Consider the following 9,636-nt stretch of genomic DNA (forward strand, 5'->3'; position numbering starts at 1 on the left):
ATGTGAATTTAACATAAAAACTAATGAAAACATCCCTAAAAGTAGCTCAAACTTACTAAAAACTATATAAAAACAATGCCAAAAAGCGTATAAATTATCCGCTCATCATCCCTCAATTTCAGCCAGAAATTACCTGAAATCATAAAAAAACACACAAACTCATAGTAAAGTCCAGAAATATGAAATTAGCATAAAAACTAATGAAAACATCCCTAAAAGTAACTAGATCCTACTAAAAACTACCTAAAAACAATGCCAAAAAGCGTATAAATTATCCACTCATCACAACACCAAACTTAAATTGTTGCTTGTCCCCAAGCAACTAAAATAAATTAGGATAAAAAGAAGAGAATATACTATAAATCCCAAAATATCAATGAATATTAATTCTAATTAGATGAGCGAGACTTGTAGCTTTTTGCCTCTGAACAGTTTTAGCATCTCAGTTTTTCCCTTGAAGTTTAGAATGATTGGCATCTATAGGAACTTAGAATTTCAGATAGTGTTATTGATTCTCCTAGTTAAGTTTGTTGATTCTTGAACACAGCTACTTTTATGAGTCTTGGCCGTGGCCCTAAGCATTTTGTTTTCCAGTATTACCACCGGATACATAAATGCCACGGACACATGACTGGGTGAACCTTTTCAGATTGTGACTCAGCTTTGCTAAAGTCCCCAGGTAGAGGTGTCCAGATCTCTTAAGCACACTCTTTTTGCTTTGGATCACGACTTTAACCACTCAATCTCAAGCTTTTCACTTGGACCTGCATGCCACAAGCACATGGTTAGGGACAGCTTGATTTAGCTGCTTAGGCCTAGATTTTATTTCCTTGGGCCCTCCTATCCATTGATGCTCAAAGCCTTGGATCCTTTTTACCCTTGCCTTTTGGTTTTAAGAGCTATTGACTTTTTCTGCTTGCTTTTTCTTTTTCTTTCTATTTTTTTTGCAAGCTTTTGCTTTTTCACTGCTTTTTCTTGCTTCAAGAATCAATTTCATGAATTTTTCAGATTATCAATAGCATTTCTCTTTGTTCATCATTCTTTCAAGAGCCAACAATTTTAACATTCATAAACAACAAGATCAAAATTATGCACTGTTCAAGCATTCATTCAGAAGACAAAAGTATTGTCATCACATCAATATAATTAAACTAAATTCAAGGATAATTTTGAAATTCATGTACTTCTTGTTCTTTTGAATTAGAGACATTTTTCATTTAAGAGAGGTGAAGGATTCATGGGACTATTTATAGCCTTAAGACATAGTTACTAAATACTAATGTTCATGTAACAGAGACACAAATATAGATGACATAATAAGCATAAAAATCGAAAAACAGAAAAATAAGAACAAGGAATGAATCCACCTTAGTGATGGTGGTGCTTTCTTCTTGAAGAACCAATGATGTCCTTGAGTTCTTCTATGTCTCTTCCTTGCCTTTGTGGCTCCTCCCTAGTGATTTTGGTGCTCTTATCCTTAGTTGCTCCCAATAGTTGTGTGGAGGAAAATGTATCCCCTGAGGTATCTCAGGGATTTCTTGATGAGGGAATTCCTCATGCTCTCTTGATGTGCAGTCAAATGCTCTTCTACTGAGCTATGGACCCTTGAGATGAATCTCTCCATCTCCCATGACTCGGAGGTGGAAAAATTTTTTGTCTTCCCTTTTCTCTTTTTTTTTTGAGGTTTTTCTAGCCTTAGGTGCCATCAATGGTTATGGAAAAAACAAAAAATCTATGCTTTTACCACACCAAACTTAGAATGTTGCTCGCCCTCGAACAAAGAAGAAAGAATGGAAGGAGAAGAAAATAAGGAAGAGAGGGAGAGATGTGTATGTTTCGGCCATTTGGGTGGGATTGGGTGGGGAAGAGATGGATGGATGTGAGTGATGAAGAGGTGATAGGGAAGAGAGATTGAGATGATTGGTGAAGAAAAGAGAAGGTGAGTTGAGGTAGGTGGGGATCCTGTGGGGTCCACAGATCCTGAGGTGTCAAGGATTTTCATCCCTGCACCAATAAGGCGTGTAAAATGTCCTCTACATGCAATCCTGGCATTTAACGCCAGATTGGTGCTTGTTTCTGGCGTTCAACGTCAGATCCATGCTCTCTTCTGGCGTTGAACGCCAGCCAGATGCTCCTTACTGGCGTTTAAACGCCAGTAAGTCCTTCCTCCAGGGTGTGATTTTTCTTCTGCTATTTTTGATTCTGTTTTTAATTTTAATATTTTTTTCTGACTCCACATGATCATGAACCTAATAGAACATAAAAGAACAATAAAAATAAAATAAAATTAGATAAATAAAAATTGGGTTGCCTCCCAATAAGCGCTTCTTTAATGTCAATAGCTTGACAGTGGGCTCTCATGGAGCCTCACAGGTGATCAGGTCAATGTTGTAGACTCCCAACACCAAACTTAGAGTTTGGATGTGGAGACTTAACACCAAACTTAGAGTTTGATTATGGGGGCTTTGTTTGACTCTGTACTGAGAAAAGCTTTTCATGCTTCCTCTCCATTGTTAAAGGAGAAGATCCTTGAGCCATAAACACAAGGTAGTCCCCATTCAATTGAAGGACTAATTCTCCTCTGTTAACATCTATCACAGCTTCTGCTGTGGATAGGAAAGGTCTTTCAAGGATAATGCATTCATCCTCCTCCTTCCTAGTGTCTAAGATTATGAAATCAGTAGGGATGTAAAGGCCTTCAACCTTTATCAACACGTCTTCTACCAATCTATAACCTTGTCTTACTGACTTGTCTGCCATTTGTAATGAGAATAAGGCAGGCTGTACCTCAATGATCCCCAGCTTCTCCATTACAGAGAGTGGCATATGATTTATGCCTGACCCTAGGTCACACAGAGCTTTCTCAAAGGTCATGGTGCCTATGGTATAGGGTATTACGAATTTGCCAGGATCTTGTCTCTTTTAAGGTAAAGTTTGCTGAACCCAGGTATCTAGTTCACAAATGAGCAAGGGAGGTTCACCTTCCCAAGTCTCATTACCAAATAACTTGGCATTCAGTTTCATGATAGCTCTTAGATATTGAGCAACTTGCTCTCCAGTTACATCTTCATCCTCTTCAGAGGAAGAATAGTCTTCAGAGCTCATGAATGACAAAAGGAGGTTTAATAGAATCTCTATGATCTCTATATGGGCCTCAGATTCTCGTGGGTCCTCAATAGGGAACTCCTTCTTACTTGAGAGACGTCCCATGAGGTCTTCCTCATTGGGATTCACATCCTCTCCTCCCTCTCCAGGTTCGGCCATATTGATTATATCAATGGCCTTGCACTCTCTTTTTGGATTTTCTTCAGTATTGCTTGGTAGAGTACTAGGAGGGGTTTCAGTGATTTTCTTACTCAGCTGGCCCACTTGTGCCTCCAGATTTTTGATGGAGGACCTTGTTATATTCATGAAACTTAAAGTGGCCTTAGATAGATCAGAGACTAAATTTGCTAAGTTAGAGGTATTCTGTTCATAATTCATTGTCTATTGCTGAGAAGATGATGGATAAGGCTTGATATTGCTGAGCATATTTCTTCCACCATTATTAAAGCCTTGTTGAGGCTTTTGTTGATCCTTCCATTGAAATTTGGATGATTTCTCCATGATGAATTATAGGTGTTTCCATAAGGTTCACCCATATAATTTACCTCTGCTTTTGCAGGGTTCTCAGGATCATAAGCTTCTTCTTTAGAAGATGCCTCTTTAGTACTATTGGATGCATTTTGCCATCCATTCAGACTTTGAGAAATCATGTTGACTTACTGAGTCAATATTTTGTTCTGAGCCAATATGGCATTCAGAGCATCAATTTCAAGAACTCCCTTCCTTTGAGGCGTCCCATTATTCACAGAATTCCTCTCAGAAGTGTACATAAACTGGTTATTTGCAACCATGTCAATAAGTTCTTGAGCTTCTGCAGGTGTTTTCTTTAGGTGAATGGATACACCTGCAGAATGGTCCAATGACATCTTAGAGAACTCAGATAGACCATAATAGAATATATCTATCATGGTCCATTGATGAGCGGATAATTTATACGCTTTTTGGCATTGTTTTTAGGTAGTTTTTAGTAAGTTCAAGCTACTTTTAGGGATGTTTTCATTAGTTTTTATGTTAAATTCACATTTCTGGACTTTACTATGAGTTTGTGTGTTTTTCTGTGATTTCAGGTAATTTCTGCCTGAAATTGAGGGACTTGAGCAAAACTCTGAAAAAGGCTGACAAAAGGACTGCTGATGCTGTTGGAATCTAACCTCCCTACACTTGAAATGGAATTTCTGGAGCTACAGAACTCCAATTGGCGCACTCTCAACGGAGTTGGAAAGTATACATCCAGAGCTTTCCAGAAATATATAATAGTCCATACTTTATTTGGAAATTGATGACGTAACTTGGCGTTGAACGCCAAGTACATGCTGTTGTCTGGAGTTAAACGCCAGAAACACGTCATGATCCGGAGTTGAACGCCCAAAATACGCTATAACTTGGAGTTCAACTCCAATAAAAGCCTCAGCTCGTGGATAGATCAAGCTCAGCCCAAACATACATCAAGTGGGCCCCAGAAGTGGATTTATGCATCAATTACTTACTCATGTAAACCCTAGTAGCTAGTTGATGCAATTACATATTTGTTATATTAGCTAGTTAGTTTAGTTGGTTTTAGCTTAAATCTCACTCATTTTCTCTAAATAAACAAGTCTTTTTATGAGTTCTATCTTCATGCATGAGAATACTAAGGAACATGTGATTCTAGCCAAATTCATGCAAATGATTTAAGGAATGCATATATGAATGAGTATGAATGAATCTCATGAAATTTATTGCATGAATTGGTAAGACTTTGAAGCTATTTCCCTTGTTGATGATAGGTGATGAAACAAGAAAGCATGGAAGCAAGAATGATGCAAGCTGGGAAAGAAGAAGTTGGCGTTGCCAACTTGGAGATAGTGTGCGTTTTTATGGATAACGCCAGGCAACCAAGAAGCAAAGTTGGCGTTGCCAACTTGAGAAATGTAGTGCGTTGTTGGAGGCAACGCCAGGATGCCTTGGAAGCAAAGTTGGCGTTGCCAACTTGAGGAATGTGGTGCGTTGTTGAAGGCAACGCCAGGCAGCCCTGGAGAAGCAAAGCTGGCGTTGCCAACTCTAGAAGGGCGTTGCCAACGCCACACACAAGCAAGCTTGGCCCTGGAGGAAGAGAGCTGGCGTTGCCAACTCTAGAAGGGCGTTGCCAACGCCACACACAAGCAAGCTTGGCCCTGGAGGAAGAGAGCTGGCGTTGCCAACTCTAGAAGGGCGTTGCCAATGCCACACACAAGCAAGCTTGGCCCTGAGGAAGAGAGCTGGCGTTGCCAACTCTAGAAGGGCGTTGCCAACGCCACACACAAGCAAGCTTGGCCCTGGAGGAAGAGAGCTGGCGTTGCCAACTCTAGAAGGGCGTTGCCAACGCCACACACAAGCAAGCTTGGCTCTGGAGGAAGAGAAGCTGGCGTTGCCAACGCCAGGAACCATAGGCGTTATTCAAGGCAACGCCAAGCAACAAATGGAGCCTTGAAGAGGAGCTCGAGGGCGTTGCCAACGCCAGGAATCATAGGCGTGTCTCTAGGCAACGCCACACAAGCAAACTTGGCCCAGGAAAATGATATGCACGTTGCCAACTCCAAGTTATGAAGGCGTGTTCCTTGGCAACGTAGCAAGCAATTTTGGCACCAAAGGGGAGCTCGAGCATGTTGTTGAGCTAGGAAGTATTGGCGTGTTTGGCAACAACGCCAGGAATGGTTACTTGGCTAGGCACCAAGTCTTGGCACCATCCAAGTTGCCAACGCCAAGACATGGCACCATCCAAGTTGCCAACGCCAAGACATGGCACCATCCAAGTTGCCAACGCCAAGACATGGCACCATCCAAGTTGCCAACGCCAGGAAAGGCACCATGCACGTTGCCAACGCCCATTAGCCTTGCTATGCACGTTGCCAACGCCAGGAAGCAAACATGGAGCCTTGAGAAAGGCTCGAGCACGTTGCCAACGTGCTGAAGAGAAGGAGTGTTCATCAACAACGCCAGGAAATTGTGATGCACGTTGCTAACTTGGAATATATGGGGCGTTGTCCACAACAACTCCAACAAGGCAGCCTGACCATGTCCACTTCAATGGAAGATATCTTGAGCTACAGAGATCCAAATTGAGTGCTTCCAGTTGCGTTGGAAAGCTAACATTCAGAGCTTTCCAACCATATATGATAGTCTATGGTGGAGCACAAAATTGAAGCCAAACCAGAGCCATCTTTAGACCTTAAAAACAAGAACATGAAGTGAAATTCAAGGGGGCTAGAGATAAGCCCTGGAGGGGGGGCACGAGCACGTTGCCAACGTGCCAGAAAGGGGGCGTGTTTTGCAACAACGCCAGCCCCAAGTCCCTGCCTTGGAAGGTGAAGCACGGGCACGTTGCCAACTTGGAGAAGAAGGTGCGTTTTTGGCAACAACTTGGCAGCTTGACCTTACTTTCTTTGAGGAAGCATAACTTGAGCTAGGAAAGTCCAAATGAGGTGATTCCAGTGGCATTGAAAAATAGACATCAAGAGCTTTCCAATGATGTATAATAGTCCATATTGAGGCAGAAGGTTGACACTCAAATTCTGGGCTACATTTAGCATGAAAGTAGAGCCAAGAAGAGGAAAAGCAAGTTGTTAGCAACAACTTGGGCTAGCAACGCCCAAGTCTAATACTTCACTTCCAGGAAAATGTCATGCACGTTGCCAACGTGCATTAAGCCTGGAGTTAGTGCCAATAACGCCCCTCAATGGGCCACAATGGTTGCCAACTTGCGCTACTTCCCCTATTCATCACAAAGGCCAAAACTTCTTCAATTGAACCAAGAATGCAACAATGAGAAAGCCCACATTGCTAACCCAAATTGAAGATCTCTGAAGAAGTTTTGGGAGTAGTATAAATAGAAGAGATTGATGTACTTGTAGAGGACTTTTCTTCTTACTTTTACACACTTTTTGACACTTAGAACTTTTTCATACTTTTACTTGTTAGCACTTCCGGGAGGATACCCGGAGAGCACTTTTTCTTCTTGGAACTTCTCTTCTTCATTTTCTTAATCTTTAAGCATTTCATTATTCTTCTTCATCTTTCTTTACAATTTAGTTTAATTTTCATTTATGTCAATTGTTGTTGAATTTGGAGCAATGACTCACTAAACCCCACTTTCATTAGGGGGAGGAGCTCTGTTTGTTGGAATGAATTGGTGAACCCATCTTCTCCTTCTCAATTCTAGTGGTTGATCTAAAGAGGGAACTCTTGCTCTTCAAAGATTCAACCACCATCGAGAGAGGGGTTAATCTATATGAATTATGTGGTGAATTTGAGGAATGAGCCATATAATTCAGTTTAGAGTTCATCCTTTCATGATTTCCTTAATTAACACACCTTGGTTAGTATGTGAGATGTAACTCTCCTTGGTTGAGATTAAGGGAATTGTGTGGCTGGATTAAAATTGAGCCTCATCTCTTCTCATGAACAATTAGATCACGAGAGTGGCAATTGGTTATGTTGAGAGAGATTGAATCACCAAGAGATTGGGATTCAATCACCCACTTGCCATGGATTTATACCCATGATTGAGGAGGATTTTGACTAACATCAATTCATGAAAACTAGCATCTCTGATCCCTAATGATCCTCTCTATCATTAATTCTCATTTCTTTGTTCTTAGTGTTTGAAAACCCATTCCCCAATTCCCTTCTACATTCTTGCAATTTATTATTCTTGTCATTTACATTCTGTTTCTTTATTTCTTACTCTCTTGCTCTTTAGAATTCAGCACTTTATTTTATTGCAATTTACTTTTGATGTCATTTAAGTTTCTTGCAATTTAAGTTTCCGTTATTTACTTCCACTTTATTTCTATCTTCTAGTTCTTTACATTTTGTGTCATTTATATTCTTGCAATTATGTTCAAAAATCAAAATGCTCATGAAATCAAAACTATGTTTGCTTGACTAAATCTACCATTTAACTAAAGTTGCTTAATCTACCAATCTCCGTGGGATCGACCTCACTCCTGTGAGTCTTATTACTTGATACGACCCGGTATACTTGCCGGTTGTACGTGAAATCTAATTTTTACGTATCAAGTTTTTGGCGCCGTTGCCGGGGATTGGAAAGATTGACAATGATTAAGTGAAAGGTGGTCTAGATTAAGCATTTTCTTTGTGTTTTTGTTAAGCCCACTAACTGTTTGATACTTTGTTTCACTAACCCCAATTTCACTCTAGTTCTAGAGTGTCTCACTTGTGATTTTGGTTTTGTTTGTGTATGTCAGGAGCTAGTAGACGTAATATTGAGGACGAGAGAACCCTCCGAAGGATAAGGAGAGCAGAAAGAGGAAAGTTCATAGTTGGTGAAGAAGGGTCAGAGGAATCAGAGGGAGAAGATCAAGTCATGGAGGATGAGATGCAAAATCCTCCTGGAGGGGTCAACAATAATGGTGGACAAGCTAGAAGGGTGTTATCCTCGTACGCTATCCCTGATCCAAGACATTGTGGGAGCAGTATTGCTACACCAAATGTTCAGGCCAATAACTTTGAGTTAAAACCTCAGCTCATCACTTTGGTACAGAACAATTGCTCTTATGGAGGGGGACCTCTTGAAGACCCAAATCAACATCTCTCTGTTTTTCTAAGGATATGCAATACAGTGAAGACAAATGGAGTGCATCCAGATGTCTACAAGTTGTTGCTATTTCCGTTCTCTTTGAGGGATAAAGCCACTCAATGGCTAGAATCATTCCCCAAGGAAAGCCTCAATGATTGGAATGAAGTGATGGGCAAATTTCTAGCAAAGTTCTACCCACCTCAAAAGATCATCAAGTTGAAGACAGAGGTTCAGACTTTTAGGCAAATGGAAGGGGAGTCATTGTATGAAGCCTGGGAAAGATATAAAGCACTAATGAGAAGATGTCCCCCTGACAAGTTTAGTGATTGGGTTAAGCTCCAAAACTTCTATGAAGGCTTAAGCTTCGAAGCAAGGAAGGGACTAGACTACTCATCAGGAGGATCACTCAACATGATGAAAACTGCCGAGGAGGCCCAAGACCTCATTGAGATTGTGGCAAACAATCAATATTATTACTCATCAGAGAGGCAGCACAATCCAACCCCAAAGAAAGGTGTAATGGAGCTTGAAGGTGTTGATGCTATCTTGGCACAAAATAAGTTAATGCACCAACAAATCCAACAACAAATGGAGATGATAACAAAGAGAATGGATGGTTTGCAACTTGCAGCAGTGAACACAACGAACCAACCATTGCTTGAATGGAACCAAGGTGAAGGGACCAATGTTGAACAACCACAAGAACAAGTCCAGTACATGCAGAATACTTCAAATTCTCATGATGAATTTCATGGAGATACATACAACCCATCTTGGAAAAATCATCCCAATCTAAAGTGGGGTGAAAACCATTGGCAAAAGAATAGCAACCACAATCAAACCCGTAACCCAAACAACCAAAATCACCATGCCAACAACACTAACCAATATAGAAAAACACAAAACACATATCAACCACCCCATCATAACCCACAAACTCACCAAAATAACTTCTCTGCACCATCATCCAACTC

The sequence above is a fragment of the Arachis hypogaea genome, chromosome 5 (assembly GCF_003086295.3).
Source record: "Arachis hypogaea cultivar Tifrunner chromosome 5, arahy.Tifrunner.gnm2.J5K5, whole genome shotgun sequence".
NCBI classification, from domain to species: Eukaryota; Viridiplantae; Streptophyta; class Magnoliopsida; order Fabales; family Fabaceae; genus Arachis; species Arachis hypogaea.